The 27,209-nt window shown below is 48.1% G+C and overlaps 2 long non-coding RNA genes across 14 annotated transcripts in view; one reads left to right on the top strand and one right to left on the bottom strand.

Moving 5' to 3' along the window:
- Nucleotides 1–10,093: 10,093 nt before the first annotated feature.
- On the top strand, nt 10,094–11,988 carry LOC127928920 (uncharacterized). The gene is made up of 3 exons (XR_008132849.1): nt 10,094–10,602; nt 11,223–11,352; nt 11,883–11,988. It is a non-coding gene; the product is annotated as an uncharacterized LOC127928920 (long non-coding RNA).
- A 12,942-nt stretch (nt 11,989–24,930) lies between these two features.
- The window catches only part of LOC127928923 (uncharacterized), a 2,287-nt gene continuing 8 nt past the window's right edge, over nt 24,931–27,209 (bottom strand). The window contains exons 1-5 of one of the 13 annotated variants that reach the window (XR_008132854.1): nt 26,822–27,209; nt 26,636–26,697; nt 26,512–26,573; nt 26,388–26,480; nt 25,755–26,015 (exon numbers count right to left, since the gene is read on the bottom strand). The exon at nt 26,822–27,209 is cut by the window's right edge and continues 8 nt beyond it. This is a non-coding gene — a long non-coding RNA (uncharacterized LOC127928923). The other 12 variants (XR_008132861.1, XR_008132860.1, XR_008132857.1 and 9 more) reach the window with 12 other exon arrangements.

Genomic DNA, 27,209 nt, shown 5'->3' with positions numbered 1-27,209 from the left:
TACACTACCATAATGTTACTCAGGGAGGACAGTGTTGTGTTCTACACTACCATAATGTTACTCAGGGAGGACAGTGTTGTGTTCTTCACTACCATAATGTTACTCAGGGAGGACAGTGTTGTGTTCTACACTACCATAATGTTACTCAGGGAGGACAGTGTTGTGTTCTTCACTACCATAATGTTACTCAGGGGGCCTGAGGACAGTGTTGTGTTCCTCACTACCATAATGTTACTCAGGGAGGACAGTGTTGTGTTCTACACTACCATAATGTTACTCAGGGGGCCTGAGGACAGTGTTGTGTTCTACACTACCATAATGTTACCCAGGGGGCCTGAGGACAGTGTTGTGTTCCTCACTACCATAATGTTACTCAGGGAGGACAGTGTTGTGTTCTTCACTACCATAATGTTACTCAGGGAGGACAGTGTTGTGTTCCTCACTACCATAATGTTACCCAGGGGGCCTGACGACAGTGTTGTGTTCTTCACTACCATAATGTTACCCAGGGGGCCTGAGGACAGTGTTGTGTTCCTCACTACCATAATGTTACTCAGGGAGGACAGTGTTGTGTTCTACACTACCATAATGTTACTCAGGGAGGACAGTGTTGTGTTCCTCACTACCATAATGTTACTCAGTGGGCCTGAGGACAGTGTTGTGTTCCTCACTACCATAATGTTACTCAGGGAGGACAGTGTTGTGTTCCTCACTACCATAATGTTACTCAGGGAGGACAGTGTTGTGTTCTTCACTACCATAATGTTACCCAGGGAGGACAGTGTTGTGTTCTTCACTACCATAATGTTACCCAGGGAGGACAGTGTTGTGTTCTTCACTACCATAATGTTACTCAGGGAGGACAGTGTTGTGTTCTCTACTACCATAATGTTACCCAGGGAGGACAGTGTTGTGTTCTTCACTACCATAATGTTACCCAGGGAGGACAGTGTTGTGTTCTTCACTACCATAATGTTACTCAGGGAGCCTGAGGACAGTGTTGTGTTCTTCACTACCATAATGTTACCCAGGGAGGACAGTGTTGTGTTCTTCACTACCATAATGTTACTCAGGGAGGACAGTGTTGTGTTCTTCACTACCATAATGTTACCCAGGGAGGACAGTGTTGTGTTCTACACTACCATAATGTTACTCAGGGAGGACAGTGTTGTGTTCTACACTACCATAATGTTACTCAGGGAGGACAGTGTTGTGTTCTTCACTACCATAATGTTACTCAGGGAGGACAGTGTTGTGTTCTACACTACCATAATGTTACTCAGGGAGGACAGTGTTGTGTTCTTCACTACCATAATGTTACTCAGGGAGGACAGTGTTGTGTTCTTCACTACCGTAATGTTACCCAGGGAGGACAGTGTTGTGTTCTTCACTACCATAATGTTACCCAGGGAGGACAGTGTTGTGTTCTTCACTACCGTAATGTTACCCAGGGAGGACAGTGTTGTGTTCTTCACTACCGTAATGTTACCCAGGGAGGACAGTGTTGTGTTCTTCACTACCATAATGTTACCCAGGGAGGACAGTGTTGTGTTCCTCACTACCATAATGTTACTCAGGGAGGACAGTGTTGTGTTCTTCACTACCATAATGTTACTCAGGGAGGACAGTGTTGTGTTCTTCACTACCGTAATGTTACCCAGGGAGGTAGGTGTTGTGTTCTTCACTACCATAATGTTACTCAGGGAGGACAGTGTTGTGTTCTACACTACCATAATGTTACCCAGGGAGGACAGTGTTGTGTTCTACACTACCATAATGTTACCCAGGGAGGACAGTGTTGTGTTCTACACTACCATAATGTTACCCAGGGAGGACAGTGTTGTGTTCCTCACTACCATAATGTTACTCAGGGAGGACAGTGTTGTGTTATTCACTACCATAATGTTACTCAGGGAGGACAGTGTTGTGTTCTTCACTACCGTAATGTTACCCAGGGAGGACAGTGTTGTGTTCTTCACTACCATAATGTTACCCAGGGAGGACAGTGTTGTGTTCTACACTACCATAATGTTACCCAGGGAGGACAGTGTTGTGTTCTTCACTACCATAATGTTACCCAGGGCGCCTGAGGACAGTGTTGTGTGAGATTTGGCAATAAGGCCATAGAACTAGTTCAGACACTTCTGTCTGCTGTCAAGCCAGATACAAACACTCCTCCTACAGTATCCCCTCCTCACCAGAGGGGATGCTGTAGGAGGGGGGGGTACTGTGAGGGTACAGAATGGGGGGGTACTGTGAGGGTACAGAATGGGGGGGTACTGTGAGGGTACAGAGTGGGGGTACTGTGAGGGTACATAGTGGGGGGTACTGTGAGGGTACAGGGTGGGGGGTGTACTGTGAGGGTACAGAGTGGGGGGGTACTGTGAGGGTACACAGTGGGGCGGGTACTGTGAGGGTACAGGGTGGGGGGGGGGTGTACTGTGAGGGTACAGAGTGGGGGGGGGGGGTGTACTGTGAGGGTACAGGGTGGGGGGTGTACTGTGAGGGTACAGAGTGGGGGGGTACTGACCCCCGCCCCCATAAATAAATACCACATCCCTGCCTCGGACCCCCTCTTCAACCCCCCCATAATAATATGCTTTTCGTGAACTAACACATACCCCCCTGCTAGCTCTGACTTGCTGATAGTTACTCTACTGAGGAAAGATGTGCTGTGACTGTGATGTGTGGTGGTCCAACCCAGCTATTTGAAGATCAATGCACTAACTGTGAGTCGCTCTGAAAAAGAGCGTTTGCTAAATGACTCAACTGTAAATGTAAAATGCGATGTATTGAGACAGCGGCGACATGTAGACACTCTGAACAAACCCCAGGTCACTTCCTGGTCTTTGAAGCTCCGCCAAGCCAACCCATCAGCTCCCAGAGGGACTTCTGACCCAAGCCCTGATTGGCCAACGGGACTTTTCAGCTACTGTCCCCTTTCTTCTCATATCATCCTCGGCTCCATCCATCTTTCTCTGTCTCCATCCTTCCATCACTCCATCCCTCAGGCTAATGTTCTTTATGATGATAGTGTGTAGGGTTGAGGGCCTTTGGCCATGCTGGCTGGCCTCTGGTCCTCTTTGGCTCTCTTCAACCTCATACAAATAAACACTGAGCTAAGGCCACTGAGCCTGATGACGCTGGTGACAGAGATGGAGAGGGAGAGAGATGAAATACGTGTGATGAGACAAAGCATCAGTAGTCTACATCGTGTCACTTTGTCCGTGTCTGAATCCGTCCCTCGCGGTAACGCTGCAGATACAGATGCTCTACCATGTACCCTCTTACCGTGGCTCTACCATGTACCCTCTTACCGTGACTCTACCATGTACCCTCTTACTGTGGCTCTACCATGTACCCTCTTACTGTGGCTCTACCATGTACCCTCTTACCGTGACTCTACCATGTACCCTCTTACTGTGGCTCTACCATGTACCCTCTTACTGTGGCTCTACCATGTACCCTCTTACCGTGGCTCTACCATGTACCCTCTTACTGTGGCTCTACCATGTACCCTCTTACTGTGGCTCTACCATGTACCCTCTTACTGTGGCTCTACCATGTACCCTCTTACTGTGGCTCTACCATGTACCCTCTTACTGTGGCTCTACCATGTACCCTCTTACCGTGACTCTACCATGTACCCTCTTACTGTGGCTCTACCATGTACCCTCTTACTGTGGCTCTACCATGTACCCTCTTACTGTGGCTCTACCATGTACCCTCTTACTGTGGCTCTACCATGTACCCTCTTACTGTGGCTCTACCATGTACCCTCTTACAGTGGCTCTACCATGTACCCTCTTACTGTGGCTCGACCATGTACCCTCTTACCGTGGCTCTACCATGTACCCTCTTACTGTGGCTCTACCATGTACCCTCTTACCGTGACTCTACCATGTACCATCTTACTGTGGCTCTACCATGTACCCTCTTACAGTGGCTCTACCATGTACCCTCTTACTGTGGCTCTACCATGTACCCTCTTACTGTGGCTCTACCATGTACCCTCTTACCGTGGCTCTACCATGTACCCTCTTACCGTGGCTCTACCATGTACCCTCTTACTGTGGCTCTACCATGTACCCTCTTACTGTGGCTCTACCATGTACCCTCTTACTGTGGCTCTACCATGTACCCTCTTACAGTGGCTCTACCATGTACCCTCTTACTAGGATAGGGTAAGTAAGGGTAAGTAATCCTTCTCACCCCCCCCCCCCAAAAAAAAAAAGATTTAGATGCAAGTGGCTGTTCCACTGGATATCATAAGGTGTATGCACCAATTTGTAAGTCGCTCTGGATAAGAGCGTCTGCTAAATGACTTAAATGTAAATGTAAATGTACAGTGGCTCTACCATGTACCCTCTTACTGTGGCTCTACCATGTACCCTCTTACTGTGGCTCTACCATGTACCCTCTCACCTTACTGTGTCTCTACCATGTACCCTCTTACTGTGGCTCTACCATGTACCCTCTCACCTTACTGTGTCTCTACCATGTACCCTCTTACTGGTTGGGGGGAGTACTGTGAGGGTACATAGTGGGGGGGGGGAACTGTGAGGGTACAGGGTGGGGGGGTACTGTGAGGGTACAGGGTGGGGGGGGGTACCGTGAGGGTACAGGGTGGGGGGTACTGTGAGGGTATAGAGTAGGGGGGGTACTGTGAGGGTACAGAGTGGGGGGTACTGTGAGGGTACAGAGTGGGGGGGTACTGTGAGGGTACAGAGTGGGGGGTACTGTGAGGGTACAGAGTGGGGGGTACTGTTAGGGTACAGAGTGGGGGGTACTGTGAGGGTACAGAGTGGGGGGTACTGTGAGGGTACAGAGTGGGGGGTACTGTGAGGGTACAGAGTGGGGGGTACTGTTAGGGTACAGAGTGGGGGTACTGTGAGGGTACAGAGTGGGGGGGTACTGTGAGGGTACATGGTGGGGGGTACTGTGAGGGTATACAGTAGGGGGTACTGTGAGGGTACAGAGTGGAGGGTACTGTGATGGTACAGAGTGGGGGGTTACTGTGAGGGTACAGAGTGGGGGGGTACTGTGAGGGTACAGAGTGGGGGGGTACTGTGAGGGTACAGAGTGGGGGGTACTGTTAGGGTACAGAGTGGGGGGTACTGTGAGGGTACAGAGTGGGGGGTACTGTGAGGGTACAGAGTGGGGGGGTACTGTGAGGGTACAGAGTGGGGGGGTACTGTGAGGGTACAGAGTGGGGGGGGGTACTGTTAGGGTACAGAGTGGGGGGGTACTGTGAGGGTACAGAGTGTGGGGGTACTGTGAGGGTACAGAGTGGGGGGTTACTGTTAGGGTTGTAAGTCGCTCTGGATAAGAGCGTCTGCTAAATGACTTAAATGTAAATGTAAATGTACAGAGTGGGGGGTGTACTGTGAGGGTACAGACTATGTGCACACTGCCCACATGAGATGGAAACTTAGCTGCACTTCCTAACCTCCTGTCATATGTATGACCATATTAGAGAGACATATTTCCCTCAGATTACACAGATCCACAAATAATTATATATATTTTTTAATGTTGATAAACTCCCATATCTACTGGGTGAAATACCACAGTGTGCATCACAGCAGCAAGATGTGTGACCTGTTGCCACGAGAAAAGGGCAACCAGTGAAGAACAAACACCATTGTAAATACAACCCATATTTATGTTTATTTATTTTCCCTTTTGTACTTTAACTATTTGCACATCATTGTATATATATATATATATATATATATATATATATATATAATATGACATTTGAAATGCGAGTGTAATATTGAGTGTAGACTTTTATTGTTTATTTCACTTTTGTTTATCCATTTGACTTGCTTTGGTTTTGTTGTTTCCAGGCCAATAAAGCCCTTGAATTGAAATTGAATTGAGAGAGTTTACACATTACACTTCAAATGACTTGAGCAAGTTTATTTGTAGTGGCATGTGCAGACAGTGCCAGGCATCAAGCAGGACCTCTCCCTCCATCTCCCTTCATCTCCCTCCATCTCCCCTCCATCTCCCCCCATCTCCCTTCATCTCCCTCCATCTCCCTTCATCTCCCTCCATCTCCCTCCATCTCCCTCCATCTCCCTCCATCTCCCCCATCTCCCTCCATCTCCCTTCATCTCCCTGCATCTCCCTCCATCTCCCCTCCATCTCCCTCCATCTCCCCTCCATCTCCCCCATCTGCCTCCATCTCCCCATCTCCCCTCCATCTCCCCTCCAACTCCCCTCCATCTCCCCTCCATCTCCCTCCATCTCCCCCCATCTCCATCTCCCCTCCATCTCACCCCCCCCCCCATCTCCCCTCCATCTCCCCCGCTCTGACCAGACAGTCTCCCTCCAACATGTTTTCAATTTAGCTGCGTTTCAAAGCCACGTACAGCTGGGCCAGATTTAGTTTATAACAATTTGAACGACATGAGACTGCAGCCCCCCAGACAGGATGTACACTATAATGACTTTAGGGCCTCTGTGTGTGTGTGTGTGTGTGTGTGTGTGTGTGTGTGTGTGTGTGTGTGTGTGTGTGTGTGTGTGTGTGTGTGTGTGTGTGTGTGTGTGTGTGTGTGTGTGTGTGTGTCTTTAGGGGCTCCTTCCTCTCCTTTTGTCAGACTCTCAGTCTCTGTCTTCCTCCTCAGACACCTCTCCTAATTTATTCAGGGAACCCACTGACCCCAGGTCTGTCTCTACCATTACACACACACACACACACACACACACACACACACACACACACACACACACACACACACACACACACACACACACACACACACACACACACACACACACACATTCCTTACTTCACTATTAGACCACAGATCTGGGACAGAGAGAGCAGAGGAGTTTACAAACAGATTTGGGACCAGGCTGAGCAGAACAATATAGGACTGGGGGTGGCAGACTACACTGGAGATGGCAGACTACACTGGAGATGGTAGAGTAGATTGGAGATGGTAGACTACACTGGAGATGGCAGACTACACTGGAGATGGTAGACTAGACTGGAGATGGCAGACTACACTGGAGATGGTAGACTAGACTGGAGATGGTAGACTAGACTGGAGATGGTAGACTACACTGGAGATGGTAGACTACACTGGAGATGGTAGACTAGACTGGAGATGGCAGACTGGAGATGGCAGACTAGACTGGAGATGGCAGACTGGAGATGGTAGACTACATTGGAGATGGTAGACTAGACTGGAGATGGTAGACTAGACTGGAGATGGCAGACTGGAGATGGCAGACTAGACTGGAGATGGCAGACTACACTGGAGATGGTAGACTACATTGGAGATGGTAGACTAGACTGGAGATGGTAGACTAGACTGGAGATGGTAGACTAGACTGGAGATGGTAGACTACATTGGAGATGGTAGACTAGACTGGAGATGGCAGACTAGACTGGAGATGGTAGACTAGACTGGAGATGGCAGACTACACTGGAGATGGTAGACTAGACTGGAGATGGCAGACTAGACTGGAGATGGTAGAGTAGACTGGAGATGGTAGACTACACTGGAGATGGCAGACTACACTGGAGATGGTAGACTAGACTGGAGATGGCAGACTACACTGGAGATGGTAGACTAGACTGGAGATGGTAGACTAGACTGGAGATGGTAGACTACACTGGAGATGGTAGACTACACTGGAGATGGTAGACTAGACTGGAGATGGCAGACTGGAGATGGCAGACTAGACTGGAGATGGCAGACTGGAGATGGTAGACTACATTGGAGATGGTAGACTAGACTGGAGATGGTAGACTAGACTGGAGATGGCAGACTACACTGGAGATGGTAGACTAGACTGGAGATGGCAGACTACACTGGAGATGGTAGACTAGACTGGAGATGGCAGACTAGACTGGAGATGGTAGAGTAGACTGGAGATGGTAGACTACACTGGAGATGGCAGACTACACTGGAGATGGTAGACTAGACTGGAGATGGCAGACTACACTGGAGATGGTAGACTAGACTGGAGATGGTAGACTAGACTGGAGATGGTAGACTACACTGGAGATGGTAGACTACACTGGAGATGGTAGACTAGACTGGAGATGGCAGACTGGAGATGGCAGACTAGACTGGAGATGGCAGACTAGACTGGAGATGGTAGACTAGACTGGAGATGGCAGACTGGAGATGGCAGACTAGACTGGAGATGGCAGACTACACTGGAGATGGTAGACTAGACTGGAGATGGCAGACTGGAGATGGCAGACTAGACTGGAGATGGTAGACTAGACTGGAGATGGCAGACTAGACTGGAGATGGCAGACTAGACTGGAGATGGCAGACTAGACTGGAGATGGTAGACTAGACTGGAGATGGCAGACTAGACTGGAGATGGCAGACTGGAGATGGCAGACTAGACTGGAGATGGTAGACTAGACTGGAGATGGCAGACTAGACTGGGGGTGGCAGACTACACTGGAGATGGCAGACTACACTGGAGATGGCAGACTGGAGATGGCAGACTAGACTGGAGATGGCAGACTAGACTGGAGATGGTAGACTAGACTGGAGATGGCAGACTAGACTGGAGATGGCAGACTAGACTGGAGATGGTAGACTAGACTGGAGATGGCAGACTAGACTGGAGATGGCAGACTGGAGATGGCAGACTAGACTGGAGATGGTAGACTACACTGGAGATGGTAGACTACACTGGAGATGGCAGACTAGACTGGAGATGGTAGACTAGACTGGAGATGGCAGACTAGACTGGAGATGGCAGACTGGAGATGGTAGACTACACTGGAGATGGTAGACTACACTGGAGATGGCAGACTAGACTGGAGATGGTAGACTAGACTGGAGATGGCAGACTAGACTGGAGATGGCAGACTGGAGATGGTAGACTAGACTGGAGATGGCAGACTGGAGATGGCAGACTAGACTGGAGATGGCAGACTGGAGATGGTAGACTACACTGGAGATGGTAGACTACACTGGAGATGGCAGACTGGAGATGGCAGACTAGACTGGAGATGGTAGACTAGACTGGAGATGGTAGACTAGACTGGAGATGGCAGACTAGACTGGAGATGGTAGACTACACTGGAGATGGCAGACTACACTGGAGATGGCAGACTAGACTGGAGATGGCAGACTGGAGATGGCAGACTAGACTGGAGATGGTAGACTACACTGGAGATGGTAGACTACACTGGAGATGGTAGACTAGACTGGAGATGGTAGACTAGACTGGAGATGGCAGACTAGACTGGAGATGGTAGACTAGACTGGATATGGTAGACTACACTGGAGATGGTAGACTAGACTGAGATGGTAGACTAGACTGGAGATGGTAGACTAGACTGGAGAAGGAAGACTAGACTGGAGATGGTAGACTAGACTGGAGAAGGCAGACTAGACTGGAGATGGTAGACTAGACTGGAGAAGGCAGACTAGACTGGAGATGGTAGACTAGACTGGAGATGGTAGACTACACTGGAGATGGTAGACTAGACTGGAGAAGGCAGACGAGACTGGATATGGTAGACTAGACTGGAGATGGCAGACTGGAGATGGTAGACTAGACTGGAGATGGCAGACTAGACTGAGATGGTAGACTAGACTGGAGATGGTAGACTAGACTGGAGAAGGAAGACTAGACTGGAGATGGTAGACTAGACTGGAGAAGGCAGACTAGACTGGAGATGGTAGACTAGACTGAGATGGTAGACTAGACTGAGATGGTAGACTAGACTGGAGATGGTAGACTAGACTGGAGAAGGAAGACTAGACTGGACATGGTAGACTAGACTGGAGAAGGCAGACTAGACTGGAGATGGTAGACTAGACTGGAGAAGGCAGACTAGACTGGAGATGGTAGACTAGACTGGAGATGGTAGACTACACTGGAGATGGTAGACTAGACTGGAGAAGGCAGACGAGACTGGATATGGTAGACTAGACTGGAGATGGCAGACTGGAGATGGTAGACTTGACTGGATATGGTAGACTACACAGGATATGGTAGCCTAGACTGGAGATGGTAGACTAGACTGGAGAAGGCAGACTAGACTGGAGATGGTAGACTAGACTGAGATGGTAGACTAGACTGAGATGGTAGACTAGACTGGAGATGGTAGACTAGACTGGAGAAGGAAGACTAGACTGGACATGGTAGACTAGACTGGAGAAGGCAGACTAGACTGGAGATGGTAGACTAGACTGGAGAAGGCAGACTAGACTGGAGATGGCAGACTAGACTGGATATGGTAGACTACACTGGATATGGTAGCCTAGACTGGAGATGGCAGACTAGACTGGAGATGGTAGACTAGACTGGAGATGGTAGACTACACTGGAGATGGTAGACTAGACTGGAGATGGTAGACTACACTGGAGATGGCAGACTAGACTGGAGATGGTAGACTAGACTGGAGATGGTAGACTGGAGATGGCAGACTAGACTGGAGATGGTAGACTACACTGGAGATGGCAGACGAGACTGGAGATGGTTGATGATGATAAGTCTGACCTTTTCTGAAATACATCTCGTTATGTCTCGATACACCTGTATCAGTGGGGAATGTTTTGGTGCCCGCGTTGACAAGACAGCATGCCTGATATGATTCTCCCTGAGGTATCACGTACACAAGACAGCTGATGTGATTCTCCCTGAGGTATCACGTACACAAGACAGCATGCCTGATGTGATTCTCCCTGAGGTATCACGTACACAAGACAGCTGATGTGATTCTCCCTGAGGTATCACGTACACAAGACAGCATGCCTGATGTGATTCTCCCTGAGGTATCACGTACACAAGACAGCATGCCTGATGTGATTCTCCCTGAGTTATCACGTACACAAGACAGCATGCCTGATGTGATTCTCCCTGAGGTATCACGTACACAAGACAGCATGCCTGATGTGATTCTCCCTGAGGTATCACGTACACAAGACAGCATGCCTGATGTGATTCTCCCTGAGGTATCACGTACACAAGACAGCATGCCTGATGTGATTCTCCCTGAGGTATCACGTACACAAGACAGCATGCCTGATGTGATTCTCCCTGAGGTATCACGTACACAAGACAGCATGCCTGATGTGATTCTCCGTGAGGTATCACGTACATAAGACAGCATGCCTGATATGATTCTCCCTGAGGTATCACGTACACAAGACAGCATGCCTGATGTGATTCTCCCTGAGGTATCACAGACATAAGACAGCATGCCTGATGTGATTCTCCCTGAGGTATCACGTACACAAGACAGCATGCCTGATGTGATTCTCCCTGAGGTATCACGTACACAAGACAGCTGATATGATTCTCCCTGAGGTATCACGTACACAAGACAGCATGCCTGATGTGATTCTCCCTGAGGTATCACGGACATAAGACAGCATGCCTGATGTGATTCTCCCTGAGGTATCACGTACACAAGACAGCTGATATGATTCTCCCTGAGGTATCACGTACACAAGACAGCATGCCTGATGTGATTCTCCCTGAGGTATCACGGACATAAGACAGCATGCCTGATATGATTCTCCCTGAGGTATCACGTACACAAGACAGCATGCCTGATGTGATTCTCCCTGAGGTATCACGGACATAAGACAGCATGCCTGATGTGATTCTCCCTGAGGTATCACGTACACAAGACAGCATGCCTGATGTGATTCTCCCTGAGGTATCACGTACACAAGACAGCATGCCTGATGTGATTCTCCCTGAGGTATCACGTACACAAGACAGCATGCCTGATATGATTCTCCCTGAGGTATCACGTACACAAGACAGCATGCCTGATGTGATTCTCCCTGAGGTATCACGGACATAAGACAGCATGCCTGATGTGATTCTCCCCGAGGTATCACGTACACAAGACAGCTGATATGATTCTCCCTGAGGTATCACGTACACAAGACAGCATGCCTGATGTGATTCTCCCCGAGGTATCACGTACATAAGACAGCTGATGTGATTCTCCCTGAGGTATCACGTACACAAGACAGCATGCCTGATGTGATTCTCCCTGAGGTATCACGGACATAAGACAGCATGCCTGATGTGATTCTCCCTGAGGTATCACGTACACAAGACAGCATGCCTGATGTGATTCTCCCTGAGGTATCACGTACACAAGACAGCTGATATGATTCTCCCTGAGGTATCACGTACACAAGACAGCATGCCTGATGTGATTCTCCCTGAGGTATCACGTACACAAGACAGCATGCCTGATGTGATTCTCCCCGAGGTATCACGTACATAAGACAGCTGATGTGATTCTCCCTGAGGTATCACGTACACAAGACAGCATGCCTGATGTGATTCTCCCTGAGGTATCACGGACATAAGACAGCATGCCTGATGTGATTCTCCCTGAGGTATCACGTACACAAGACAGCATGCCTGATGTGATTCTCCCTGAGGTATCACGTACACAAGACAGCATGCCTGATGTGATTCTCCCTGAGGTATCACGTACACAAGACAGCATGCCTGATGTGATTCTCCCTGAGGTATCACGTACACAAGACAGCATGCCTGATGTGATTCTCCCCGAGGTATCACGGACATAAGACAGCATGCCTGATGTGATTCTCCCTGAGGTATCACGTACACAAGACAGCATGCCTGATGTGATTCTCCCCGAGGTATCACGTACATAAGACAGCTGATGTGATTCTCCCTGAGGTATCACGTACACAAGACAGCATGCCTGATGTGATTCTCCCTGAGGTATCACGTACACAAGACAGCATGCCTGATGTGATTCTCCCTGAGGTATCACGTACACAAGACAGCATGCCTGATGTGATTCTCCCTGAGGTATCACGTACACAAGACAGCATGCCTGATGTGATTCTCCCTGAGGTATCACGTACACAAGACAGCATGCCTGATATGATTCTCCCTGAGGTATCACGTACACAAGACAGCATGCCTGATGTGATTCTCCCTGAGGTATCACGTACACAAGACAGCATGCCTGATGTGATTCTCCCTGAGGTATCACGTACACAAGACAGCATGCCTGATGTGATTCTCCCTGAGGTATCACGTACACAAGACAGCATGCCTGATGTGATTCTCCCTGAGGTATCACGTACACATGGCATCCGTCCATCTATCACTATACTTCTTTAGTTACCACTCCATATGCACCAGCGCTGTCTCCAGGACAACCGAATAAGAAGAAGAAAAGGTGTGCAGGCGGCGAGGGTTGTCATGGATACGCCAGGCAGTCATAGTGGTGATCAGATGCACAGCCGCCCTCCCCTTGGTAACGGAACAACAATAGGAACCAATCTGCAAGGTGTTTGTTTCCCTTTGATTCCTACTGTGTGTTGCACGGTGCGCTCCTCATTCAGGTTGGAGGCGGAGAGAGCTAGGCCTCTGAGTTAAGTAGCTCTACACAAACTGTGTAATAGTGGAGCAAGGGATGTGTGTGTGTGTGTGTGTGTGTGTGTGTGTGTGTGTGTGTGTGTGTGTGTGTGTGTGTGTGTGTGTGTGTGTGTGTGTGTGTGTGTGTGTGTGTGTGTGTGTGTGTGTGTGTGTGTGTGTGTGTGTGTGTGTGTGTGTGTGTGTGTGTGTGTGTGTGTGTGTGTGTGTGTGTGTGTGTGTGTGTGTGTGTGTGTGTGTGTGTGTGGAACCAGATGGAACAAAGTGCCGTATTCCAGCCACACCAGATGGATCCTAGAGGATTTAAGAGGCGTATTCCCAGCCTCACCAGATGGATCCTAGAGGATTTAAGAGGCGTATTCCCAGCCACACCAGATGGATCCTAGAGGATTTAAGAGGCGTATTCCCAGCCTCACCAGATGGATCCTAGAGGATTTAAGAGGCGTATTCCCAGCCACACCAGATGGATCCTAGAGGATTTAAGAGGCGTATTCCCAGCCTCACCAGATGGATCCTAGAGGATTTAAGAGGCGTATTCCCAGCCACACCAGATGGATCCTAGAGGATTTAAGAGGCGTATTCCCAGCCTCACCAGATGGATCCTAGAGGATTTAAGAGGCGTATTCCCAGCCACACCAGATGGATCCTAGAGGATTTAAGAGGCGTATTCCCAGCCACACCAGATGGATCCTAGAGGATTTAAGAGGCGTATTCCCAGCCTCACCAGATGGATCCTAGAGGATTTAAGAGGCGTATTCCAGCCTCACCAGATGGATCCTAGAGGATTTAAGAACCGTATTCCAGCCACACCAGATGGATCCTAGAGGACTTAAGAGCCGTATTCCCAGATGGATCCTAGAGGAATAAAGAACCGTATTCCAGCCACACCAGATGGATCCTAGAGGATTTAAGAGCCATATTCCCAGCCACGCCAGATGGATCCTAGAGGATTTAAGAACCGTATTCCTGCCACACCAGATGGATCCTAGAGGAATAAAGAACCGTATTCCAGCCACACCAGATGGATCCTAGAGGACTTAAGAGCCGTATTCCCAGATGGATCCTAGAGGATTAAAGAGCTGTATTCCAGCCACACCAGATGGATCCTAGAGGATTTAAGAGCCGTATTCCCAGATGGATCCTAGAGGAATAAAGAACCGTATTCCAGCCACACCAGATGGATCCTAGAGGACTTAAGAGCCGTATTCCCAGATGGATCCTAGAGGATTAAAGAGCCGTACTCCCAGCCACACCAGATGGATCCTAGAGGATTTGAGAGCCGTACTCCCAGCCACACCAGATGGATCCTAGAGGATTTAAGAGGCGTATTCCCAGCCACACCAGATGGATCCTAGAGGATTAAAGAGCTGTATTCCAGCCACACCAGATGGATCCTAGAGGATTAAAGAGCCGTATTCCCAGCCACACCAGATGGATCCTAGAGGATTTAAGAGGCGTATTCCCAGATGGATCCTAGAGGATTTAAGAGCCGTATTCCCAGCCAGACCAGATGGATCCTAGAGGATTTAAGAGCCACTTTTACACCTGCATTTTATTCTAAAGCATATTTAGGCAACAAAGGCAGATTTTGTATTAGGTATCTTAAAAAAGTTATAGAGTGTATTCAAGCTCTATTTGAGGATGTTCTGCTGTCTAACAGTAACTAGGTCTTCATCGCCCAGGGAACAGGGAGGCTATAAAAGGGACATCTGTTTAACAGTGTCAGTGGACATACAGGGCAGCAGTGTTAGTGGACATACAGGGTAACAGTGTTAGTGGACATACAGGGTAACAGTGTTAGTGGACATACAGGGTAACAGTGTTAGTGGACATACAGGGCAGCAGTGTTAGTGGACATACAGGGTAACAGGACCTCAAAAATACACGGGTACAGGAGAAGTAGCTTCTATCACAATGTGACACACACACACACACACACACACCTCACCAATAACACACCTCACCAATAACACACCTCACCGATAACACACCTCACCAATAACACACCTCACCGAATAACACACTTCACCAATAACACACCTCACCAATAACACACCTCACCAATAACACACCTCACCAATAACACACCTCACCAATAACACACCTCACCAATAACACACCTCACCAATAACACACCTCACCAATAACACAGCTCACCGATAACACACCTCACCAATAACACACCTGACCGATAACGCACCTCACCAATAACGCACCTCACCGATAACACACCTCACCAATAACACGCCTCACCAATAACGCACCTGACAGTTGCAGGACAGAACATCCCTCTCTCCCCCTCAGTTTCCAGTCTGGCTGTAAAGATCGATTCCTCCCTGACCTTTGACAACCACATCAAACAACTGTTTGTCATTCTGGGGCGGCAGCGTAGCCTAGTGGTTCGAGCGTTGGACTAGTAACCGAAAGGTTGCAAGTTCGTAATTCCTGAGCAGACAAGGTACAAATCTGTCGTTCTGCCCCTGAACAAGGCAGTTAACCCACTGTTCCTAGGCCGTCATTGAAAATAAGAATTTGTTCTTACAGTTTTTTTCGATTGCTAAACGACAGTGGGCACAACTGGAGTCACATGTGCAAAACTCTAACTACAGTCTGCGCTACCAACAGTCACCTGAGCTAAACAGTTCACATCACCTGCAAAACTCTAACTACAGTCTGCACTACCAACAGTCACCTGAGCTAAACAGTTCACATCACCTGCAAAACTCTAACTACAGTCTGCGCTACCAACAGACACCTGAGCTAAACAGTTCACATCACCTGCAAAACTCTAACTACAGTCTGCACTACCAACAGTCACCTGAGCTAAACAGTTCACATCACCTGCAAAACTCTAACTACAGTCTGCACTACCAACAGTCACCTGAGCTAAACAGTTCACATCACCTGCAAAACTCATTCCGGGCAACACAACTCTTAACACATGGCTCAAAACACGCTCAGTGCAGCCAAACACTATGCACAACCCTCACTGAGATAACACACACTGTCACTCAGAACACACGGAGAGTAAAAACACTAGCGTCAAACACCAATACAGAAAATACAAACTTTTCATCTTTACAGTTTGAACAATTTCAGTGACTTCATACAAAGTAATATTTTCTTAAAAAAGAAAAGAGTGACATTCTTTCACATGATTTATATATTTTTTTATAACATAACAATTCTTTAAGGTAAATGAAAATTAGCAGTTTGCTTCAATAGTCTGTAGTAATTTACGGAATTACAATAATGAGGAAACAAAGGTAGAAACTTAAAGTACATACTGTAATTCGAACAAATAATTGAGGGGCTAATCCTGCCTCTCTCTAGCATCAGGCCACAGGTTTTCTTCAACATCACATCTAATGTTTTCTCTTGCCATGCACCTGGGGAAGAACCTTCTGGAGTGCCTTATCCATCCCTGGCAGTCCTCTGGACTCGTGTCCTCACATCCGGCACGCATGGCTTCCAAAAGAGACATTTGGTCATGTGGGTGGAGACCAAACACTTTCCACCTCCAGGCGGAGAAAAACTCCTCTATTGGGTTGAGGAAGGGTGAATATGCAGGCAGAAAAACTCCTCTATTGGGTTGAGGAAGGGTGAATATGCAGTCAGAAAAACTCCTCTATTGGGTTGAGGAAGGGTGAATATGCAGGCAGAAAAACTCCTCTATTGGGTTGAGGAAGGGTGAATATGCAGGCAGAAAAACTCCTCTATTGGGTTGAGGAAGGGTGAATATGCAGGCAGAAAAACTCCTCTATTGGGTTGAGGAAGGGTGAATATGCAGGCAGAAAAACTCCTCTATTGGGTTGAGGAAGGGTGAATATGCAGTCAGAAAAACTCCTCTATAGGGTTGAGGAAGGGTGAATATGCAGTCAGAAAAACTCCTCTATTGGGTTGAGGAAGGGTGAATATGCAGTCAGAAAAACTCCTCTATAGGGTTGAGGAAGGGTGAATATGCAGTCAGAAAAACTCCTCTATTGGGTTGAGGAAGGGTGAATATGCAGGCAGGTACAAAACCATAAATCTGTGATGTGCTGCAAACCAATCTGTGACAGTTGCAGAGTTGTGAAAAGCAACGTTATCGCAAACTATGACAAAAACTTGGGGGTTTCTTACTGGCTCCCCCTGTTCTGCTGGCACTAGCTGAGCATAGAGCTGTTCTAGGAAAGCTATAAGCCTTTCTGTGTTGTATGGGCCAATGAGTGGTGTGTTGAGAAGCAAACCATCATTGGCCATTGCAGCATGGAACCTCCTCAGTGGCCCTTTGACCTATAACATTCCTTCCTCTGCGCCGTGTTTTGGCAAGGTTAAATCCAGCTTCATCGATAAATACTAATGAATGTGGTCTTTCCAGTGCTTCCACCTCCATTACTCTCTGAAAAACAGTAAATGCACAGTTTTACTGTAGAAATGCTAGTGTTTTTTTTTTACTGTAAATATTTTGTATAGCTGTGTACGTAACCTCAGACGTCTTACCTGGACATGTTGGTATCTTTGCTCTTTTACCCGGTCACTGTTTCTCTGGAACGGTACAGTGTATAACTGTTTCATTGTAACTTGGTGTTTCTTTAGGACTCGAGCAATAGTTGTTGTGCTGACAGAATTAACATTTTCAAATATATCATTATCAGCCAGCACTCTATCTTGAATCTCCCGCAGTTTTATTGCATTGTTGACAACAACCATGTCAACAATAGCATTTTCCTGCGCATCTGAAAATATTTTTCCTCTTCCCCCTGTTGGGGGCAGCCTTTGGGTCCTGTTGTAAAAATATATTTTACAGTCAAACTTACTGTAATTTATATCTGTGTAAATATTCTATAATTGCAATACAAAATAGATTCCTGTAATGTTTTCATTTACTGTTCATTTACTCTCACCTGTTTGCATGATGGAAAATTTGCATTACAGATTCCACTGTGGATCTTTGCAGATTGGGTTGCACCCTCAACCCTGCCTCTCTCAATGAGAGACCATGGTTCACGACATGGTCTATAAGTGTAGCCCTTATTTCATCTGAAATAACAGCTCTTTGTCTTCTTTGTCTTCCTCCACGCATCCGCCCTCTCCCTGCCACCCTTCTCCCTCCACGAACCCATCTTCCTTGTTCCATTTCCAAAATGAGTCTTTCTGAGCTCTACCTATATATACTGTAATATGTGTGTGTGTTCACTAACAAGTCTAAAACAAGATACCTGCTTAGCCTTTCAGCTGAAATTGCAATCAGCAGTGTTTGAAAGGCACAAGGCTGAAATCTATTCCGTTTTGAATGTGTGGTTCACAGTTTTGACAGCAGTGTGTTAGCATTTGAACAAAGTGCTGTAAACCCACAGTGTTGTGCAGGTTGTGGTTAAAGTCATGGGATAAGTGTGTAGAGTTTTGAAAACTGTGTTCAAGCAATGAAAAACGAACTAGAGTTTGGTCCACATGTGACTCCAGTTGTGTCCACTGTCGTTTAGCAATCGAAAAAAACTGTAACTGACTTGCCTGGTTAAATAACGGTTAAATAAAATGAAACAGTTCTGTCACCTCGTGAACATTTTGCCAAACTCCGTCTCACTCAGTCTGATGCAGAGAAACTGGTCCATTCCTTTATCTCCTCAAGGCTGGACGACTACAGCACAGTCTTCACCTGGATCCCTGGCAGGAGTCTCCATGACTACAACACAGTCTTCACCTGGATCCCTGGCAGGAGTCTCCATGACTACAGCACAGTCTTCACCTGGATCCCTGGCAGGAGTCTCCATGACTACAACACAGTCTTCACCTGGATTCCTGGCAGGAGTCTCCATGACTACAACACAGTCTTCACCTGGATCCCTGGCAGGAGTCTCCATGACTACAACACAGTCTTCACCTGGATCCCTGGCAGGAGTCTCCATGACTACAACACAGTCTTCACCTGGATCCCTGGCAGGAGTCTCCATGACTACAACACAGTCTTCACCTGGATCCCTGGCAGGAGTCTCCATGACTACAACACAGTCTTCACCTGGATCCCTGGCAGGAGTCTCCATGACTACAACACAGTCTTCACCTGGATCCCTGGCAGGAGTCTCCATGACTACAACACAGTCTTCACCTGGATCCCTGGCAGGAGTCTCCATGACTACAACACAGTCTTCACCTGGATCCCTGGCAGGAGTCTCCAGAAGCTCCAGTACATCCAGAACAGTACTGCCAGGATCCTGATGAGAGTCAGGAAACACCATCACTTCAACCCCATCCTGGCATCTCTGCACTGGCTCCCAGTCTCATAACCCTCCTGATGACCTTCCAGTGTGGTCATGGCAATGCCCCTGCTTATCTCAAAGAACAGAGAGACAGACAGAGAAAGAGACAGGAAGAGACAGGGAGAAACAGAGAGAGACAGAGAGAGAGACGCTACGAAAGGTTTGCGTTGCTCAACGACCCCCTGCCTCGACGATCACTGTGACAAAAGACAAACAAGATGGAGGCGTTCTGATCACATCTCACCTCTAGTGCTGGATGCTAACATGGAAGGTCAAAGTGACTGGGGTTGATGGATCGGCTGACTAGCGGTAGCATGTAGCGGGATTCAGTCAAACCCCTCTGTGTTTCTGTAACTGTGGCACAGATGTGATGCCTGTGACACGGTCTCCTGGTTCCCAGATGTGATGCCTGTGACACGGTCTCCAGGTTCCCAGATGTGATGGCTGTGACACGGTCTCCAGGTTCCCAGATGTGATGGCTGTGACACGGTCTCCTGGTTCCCAGATGTGATGCCTGTGACACGGTCTCCTGGTTCCCAGATGTGATGCCTGTGACACGGTCTCCAGGTTCCCAGATGTGATGGCTGTGACACGGTCTCCAGGTTCCCAGATGTGATGGCTGTGACACGGTCTCCAGGTTCCCAGATGTGATGGCTGTGACACGGTCTCCAGGTTCCCAGATGTGATGCCTGTGACACGGTCTCCAGGTTCCCAGATGTGATGGCTGTGACACGGTCTCCAGGTTCCCAGATGTGATGGCTGTGACACGGTCTCCAGGTTCCCAGATGTGATGGCTGTGACACGGTCTCCAGGTTCCCAGATGTGATGCCTGTGACACGGTCTCCTGGTTCCCAGATGTGATGCCTGTGACACGGTCTCCTGGTTCCCAGATTTCTTTGCTTGGTCAAATCCTCTCTGGTCACTAGTTGGCATGACAATGACCTTAGGGTTCGGTAATACAACACAAACTGATCTGGGACCAGGCTAGTTGGAATGACAACGACCGTAGGGTTCGGTAATACAACACAAACGGATCTGGGACCAGGCTAGTTGGAATGACAACGACCGTAGGGTTCGGTAATACAACACAAACTGATCTGGGACCAGGCTAGTTGGAATGACAATGACCTTAGGGTTCGGTAATACAACACAAACTGATCTGGGACCAGGCTAGTTGGAATGACAAAGACCGTAGGGTTTGGTAATACAACACAAACTGATCTGGGACCAGTCTATCTCTGCTTTAGATCGGGTTTAGATCAGAGGGGTGTGTGTGAATGGGACCAGGCCTTTTCACTTCAGGTTACCCAGGCACCCCTCCTGCGTGTGTATGTGAAGCAGGTTGGCGGCGTAGAGGAGAGGAGCGATGTGCTCTGCTTTCTGCCCGTTGCTAGGCGCCACTATTTATAGGTCTGTTTGGAATGTCAGGCATCTCTGTATGTTCCATTAACAAAATACAGGCTCATATGGCTGTGTGTGTGTGTGTGTGTGTGTGTGTGTGTGTGTGTGTGTGTGTGTGTGTGTGTGTGTGTGTGTGTGTGTGTGTGTGTGTGTGTGTGTGCGTGCGTGCGTGTGTGTGCGCGCGCGTGTGTGTGTGTGTGCGCGCGTGCGTGCGCGTGTGTGTGTGGACTCAACGTCTCATCCTAACACAAGGTTATTTCTGAGGAGAACCACACTGTATCCTTCTAAAAGGTATTGCCTTTCTCCTGTCTGTACAGTCTGTTCCTCAGAGGCTGTGTGGCCCAGGGGTTGTAGCATTTCTTCTCTTAGACCGATTTATACCCCTCTTCCCTCCTTCTTCGTCTTCCTCCCTCCCCACTACCCTGAGAGCCCCATAAAACAGAATGATGCAGTCTCTAAAATATGGGAACTGTGGCACAACATTCATTACAGTGCATTTTCCTCACCCCTCTATCTCCACCTCTTCACCCCCCTCCTGTTCTCTCTCTCTCTGTCTCTCTCTCTCTGTCTCTCTCTCTCTCTCTCTCTCTGTCTCTCTCTCTGTCTCTGTCTCGCTCTCTCTCTCTTTGTCTCTCTTTCTCTCTCTCTTGTCTCTCTTTGTCTCTCTCTCTCTCTCTCTCTCTCTCTCTCTCTCTCTCTCTCTCTGTCACTCTATTCTCCCTTCCATCTATTATTGTCTCATTCTGTCTGTCTCTCTCCATCTCTGATGAGGCCAGTGATGTGAGATGTGAGAATCAGCGGCACCACAACTGACCAAGAAAGGGATCTGACATGACAATCTCAATAAACACATCTCAGGAGGCCCCTTCTATTATTTTCCCTCCACTTCTCTTCTCAACCTCCTCTTCTCTTCTCTCCCTCCTCTTCTCTTCTCTCCCTCCTCTTCTCTTCTCTCCCTCCTCTTCTCTTCTCTCCCTCCACTTCTCTTCTCTCCCTCCTCTTCTCTTCTCTCCCTCCTCTTCTCTTCTCTCCCTCCTCTTCTCTTCTCTCCCTCCACTTCTCTTCTCTCCCTCCTCTTCTCTTCTCTCCCTCCTCTTCTCTTCTCTCCCTCCTCTTCTCTTCTCTTCTCTCCCTCCACTTCTCTTCTCTCCCTCCTCTTCTCTTCTCTCCCTCCTCTTCTCTTCTCTCCCTCCTCTTCTCTTCTCTTCTCTCCCTCCACTTCTCTTCTCTCCCTCCTCTTCTCTTCTCTCCCTCCTCTTCTCTTCTCTTCTCTCCCTCCACTTCTCTTCTCTCCCTCCACTTCTCTTCTCTCCCTCCTCTTCTCTTCTCTCCCTCCTCTTCTCTTCTCTCCCTCCTCTTCTCTTCTCTTCTCTCCCTCCACTTCTCTTCTCTCCCTCCTCTTCTCTTCTCTCCCTCCTCTTCTCTTCTCTTCTCTCCCTCCACTTCTCTTCTCTCCCTCCTCTTCTCTTCTCTCCCTCCTCTTCTCTTCTCTCCCTCCTCTTCTCTTCTCTTCTCTCCCTCCACTTCTCTTCTCTCCCTCCTCTTCTCTTCTCTCCCTCCTCTTCTCTTCTCTCCCTCCTCTTCTCTTCTCTTCTCTCCCTCCACTTCTCTTCTCTCCCTCCTCTTCTCTTCTCTCCCTCTTCTCTTCTCTTCTCTTCTCTCCCTCCACTTCTCTTCTCTCCCTCCTCTTCTCTTCTCTCCCTCCTCTTCTCTTCTCTCCCTCCTCTTCTCTTCTCTCCCTCTTCTCTTCTCTTCTCTTCTCTCCCTCCAGGTTCCACTTCTCTTCTCTCCCTCCTCTTCTCTTCTCTCCCTCCTCTTCTCTTCTCTCCCTCCACTTCTCTTCTCTCCCTCCTCTTCTCTTCTCTCCCTCCTCTTCTCTTCTCTCCCTCCCTCCTCTTCTCTTCTCTTCTCTTCTCTTCTCTCCCTCCACTTCTCTTCTCTCCCTCCTCTTCTCTTCTCTCCCTCTTCTCTTCTCTTCTCTTCTCTCCCTCCACTTCTCTTCTCTCCCTCCTCTTCTCTTCTCTCCCTCCTCTTCTCTTCTCTCCCTCCTCTTCTCTTATCTTCCCTCCTCTTCTCTTCTCTTCTCTCCCTCCTCTTCTCTTCTCTCCCTCCTCTTCTCTTCTCTCTCCCTCCTCTTCTCTTCTCTCTCTCTCCCTCCTCTTCTCTTCTCTTCTCTTCTCTCCCTCCACTTCTCTTCTCTCCCTCCTCTTCTCTTCTCTCCCTCTTCTCTTCTCTTCTCTTCTCTCCCTCCACTTCTCTTCTCTCCCTCCTCTTCTCTTCTCTCCCTCCTCTTCTCTTCTCTCCCTCCTCTTCTCTTCTCTTCTCTCCCTCCTCTTCTCTTCTCTCCCTCCTCTTCTCTTCTCTTCTCTCCCTCCTCTTCTCTTCTCTCCCTCCTCTTCTCTTCTCTTCTCTCCCTCCACTTCTCTTCTCTCCCTCCTCTTCTCTTCTCTCCCTCCTCTTCTCTTCTCTTCTCTCCCTCCACTTCTCTTCTCTCCCTCCTCTTCTCTTCTCTCCCTCCTCTTCTCTTCTCTCCCTCCTCTTCTCTCCCTCTTCCCTCCTCTTCTCTTCTCTCCCTCCTCTTCTCTTCTCTCCCTCCTCTTCTCTTCTCTCCCTCCTCTTCTCTTCTCTTCTCTCCCTCCTCTTCTCTTCTCTCTCCTCCTCTTCTCTTCTCTCCCTCCTCTTCTCTTCTCTCCCTCCTCTTCTCTTCTCTCCCTCCTCTTCTCTCCCTCTTCCCTCCTCTTCTCTTCTCTCCCTCCTCTTCTCTTCTCTCCCTCCTCTTCTCTTCTCTTCTCTCCCTCCTCTTCTCTTCTCTCCCTCTTCCCTCCTCTCTTCTCTCTCTCTCTTCTCTTCTCTTCTCTTCTCTCCCTCCTCTTCTCTTCTCTCCCTCCTCTTCTCTTCTCTTCTCTCCTCCACTTCTCTTCTCTCCCTCCTCTTCTCTTCTCTCCCTCCTCTTCTCTTCTCTCCCTCCTCTTCTCTTCTCTCCCTCCTCTTCTCTTCTCTCCCTCCTCTTCTCTTCTCTCCCTCCTCTTCTCTTCTCTCCCTCCTCTTCTCTTCTCTTCTCTCCCTCCTCTTCTCTTCTCTCCCTCCTCTTCTCTTCTCTCCCTCCTCTTCTCTTCTCTTCCCTCCTCTTCTCTTCTCTCCCTCCTCTTCTCTTCTCTCTCCCCCTCTCTTCTCTTCTCTCCCTCATATTCTCTTCTCTCCCTCCTCTTCTCTTCTCTCCCTCCTCTTCTCTTCTCTCCCTCCTCTTCTCTTCTCTCCCTCCTCTTCTCTTCTCTTCTCTCCCTCCTCTTCTCTTCTCTCCCTCCTCTTCTCTTCTCTCCCTCCTCTTCTCTTCTCTTCCCTCATCTTCTCTTCTCTCCCTCCTCTTCTCTTCTCTCCCTCCTCTTCTCTTCTCTTCTCTCCCTCCTCTTCTCTTCTCTCCCTCCTCTTCTCTTCTCTCCCTCCTCTTCTCTTCTCTCCCTCCTCTTCTCTTCTCTTCTCTCCCTCCTCTTCTCTTCTCTCCCTCCTCTTCTCTTCTCTTCTCTTCTCTTCTCTTCTCTTCTCTTCTCTTCTCTTCTCTTCTCTTCTCTTCTCTTCCCTCATCTTCTCTCTCTTCTCTTCCCTCCTCTTCTCTCTTCTCTTCCCTCCTCTTTCCTTTCCTCTGTTCTCTTCCCTTCCATCGCTCCAAACACATTCATATGGAATTAATACAACTGAATCTCCTGTCCCACTTGACATAACTATCTCCAGATAAAGACACACCACCACACTACACTAGACTACACTAGACTACACTAAACTACACTACACACCACCACACTACACTACACTAAACTAGACTACACTACACTACACTACACTACACTACACTACACTACACTACACTACACTACACAACACACCCTACACACTACACTACACACTTCACACACACACACACACACACACACACACACACACACACACACACACACACACACACACACACACACACACACACACACACACACACACACACACACACACACATCCTCTATACTCACCCTACACATACACACACTACACACTACAATACACTACACTACACACTACACACTACACACTACACACTACACTACACTACACACTACACCCTACACACTACACTACACACTACACACACACTACACTACACTACACCCTACACACTACACTACACACTACACACACACTACACAACACTACACAACACTACACCCTACACACTACACTACACACTTCACACACACACTATACTCACCCTACACATACACACACTACACTACACTACACTACACTACACTACACTACACTACACTACACTACACTACACTACACTACACACTACAGTCTAACTGTCCTTTGTACCCTAGTTAGCCCAAGGCTGCCAGTGTAGTGTAGTGTTGGAATGTGTAGTTTACAGTCCAGTTGACAGACACTCTCTCTGTAGGATGTGGGACTTCCAGCTACACGGCCGGCCCCCCAGTTCAGCCCATTCCTCAGTGACAGGGGCTTTCAGTGCACAAACCAAAACAACAGTATTTTTAGCAACCTGTGTGAGAAGAAACCAGTGTGTGTGTGTGTGTGAGTGTGTGTCTCCTCTCTGTGCACTCCAACAGTAGAATCCTTCATGTTTACAGCTGCCTCGTATCTAGACCTTCATGTTTACAGCTGCCTCGTATCTAGACCTTCATGTTTACAGCTGCCTCGTATCTAGACCTCCATGTTAACAGCTGCCTCGTATCTAGACCTTCATGTTTACAGCTGCCTCGTATCTAGACCTTCATGTTAACAGCTGCCTCGTATCTAGACCTTCATGTTTACAGCTGCCTCGTATCTAGACCTTCATGTTAACAGCTGCCTCGTATCTAGACCTTCATGTTTACAGCTGCCTCGTATCTAGACCTTCATGTTTACAGCTGCCTCGTATCTAGACCTTCATGTTTACAGCTGCCTCGTATCTAGACCTTCATGTTAACAGCTGCCTCGTATCTAGACCTTCATGTTTACAGCTGCCTCGTATCTAGACCTTCATGTTTAAAGCTGCCTCGTATCTAGACCTTCATGTTAACAGCTGCCTCGTATCTAAACCTTCATGTTTACAGCTGCCTCGTATCTAGACCTCCATGTTAACAGCTGCCTCGTATCTAGACCTTCATGTTTACAGCTGCCTCGTATCTAGACCTTCATATTAACAGCTGCCTCGTATCTAGACCTTTATGTTTACAGCTGCCTCATTTCTAAAGCTTCATGTTTACAGCTGCCTCGTATCTAGACCTTCATGTTTACAGCTGCCTCGTATCTAGACCTTCATGTTAACAGCTGCCTCGTTTCTAAACCTTCATGTTTACAGCTGCCTCGTATCTAGACCTCCATGTTAACAGCTGCCTCATTTCTAAAGCTTCATGTTTACAGCTGCCTCGTATCTAGACCTTCATGTTTACAGCTGCCTCGTATCTAGACCTTCATGTTTACAGCTGCCTCGTATCTAGACCTTCATGTTAACAGCTGCCTCGTATCTAGACCTTCATGTTTACAGCTGCCTCGTATCTAGACCTTCATGTTAACAGCTGCATCGTATCTAGACCTTCATGTTTACAGCTGCCTCGTATCTAGACCTTCATGTTAACAGCTGCCTCGTATCTAGACCTTCATGTTTACAGCTGCCTCGTATCTAGACCTTCATGTTAACAGCTGCATCGTATCTAGACCTTCATGTTTACAGCTGCCTCGTATCTAGACCTTCATGTTTACAGCTGCCTCGTATCTAGACCTTCATGTTAACAGCTGCCTCGTATCTAAACCTTCATGTTTACAGCTGCCTCGTATCTAGACCTTCATGTTAACAGCTGCCTCGTATCTAGACCTTCATGTTTACAGCTGCCTCGTATCTAGACCTTCATGTTAACAGCTGCCTCGTATCTAGACCTTCATGTTTACAGCTGCCTCGTATCTAGACCTTCATGTTAACAGCTGCCTCGTATCTAGACCTCCATGTTTACAGCTGCCTCGTATCTATACCTTCATGTTTACAGCTGCCTCGTATCTAGACCTTCATGTTTACAGCTGCCTCGTATCTAGACCTTCATGTTTACAGCTGCCTCGTATCTAGACCTTCATGTTTACAGCTGCCTCGTATCTAGACCTTCATGTTAACAGCTGCCTCGTATCTAGACCTTCATGTTTACAGCT

The sequence above is a fragment of the Oncorhynchus keta genome, unplaced genomic scaffold, assembly GCF_023373465.1.
Source record: "Oncorhynchus keta strain PuntledgeMale-10-30-2019 unplaced genomic scaffold, Oket_V2 Un_scaffold_5034_pilon_pilon, whole genome shotgun sequence".
Taxonomy (NCBI): domain Eukaryota; kingdom Metazoa; phylum Chordata; class Actinopteri; order Salmoniformes; family Salmonidae; genus Oncorhynchus; species Oncorhynchus keta.
This window is presented reverse-complemented; position numbering and strand designations above follow the sequence as displayed.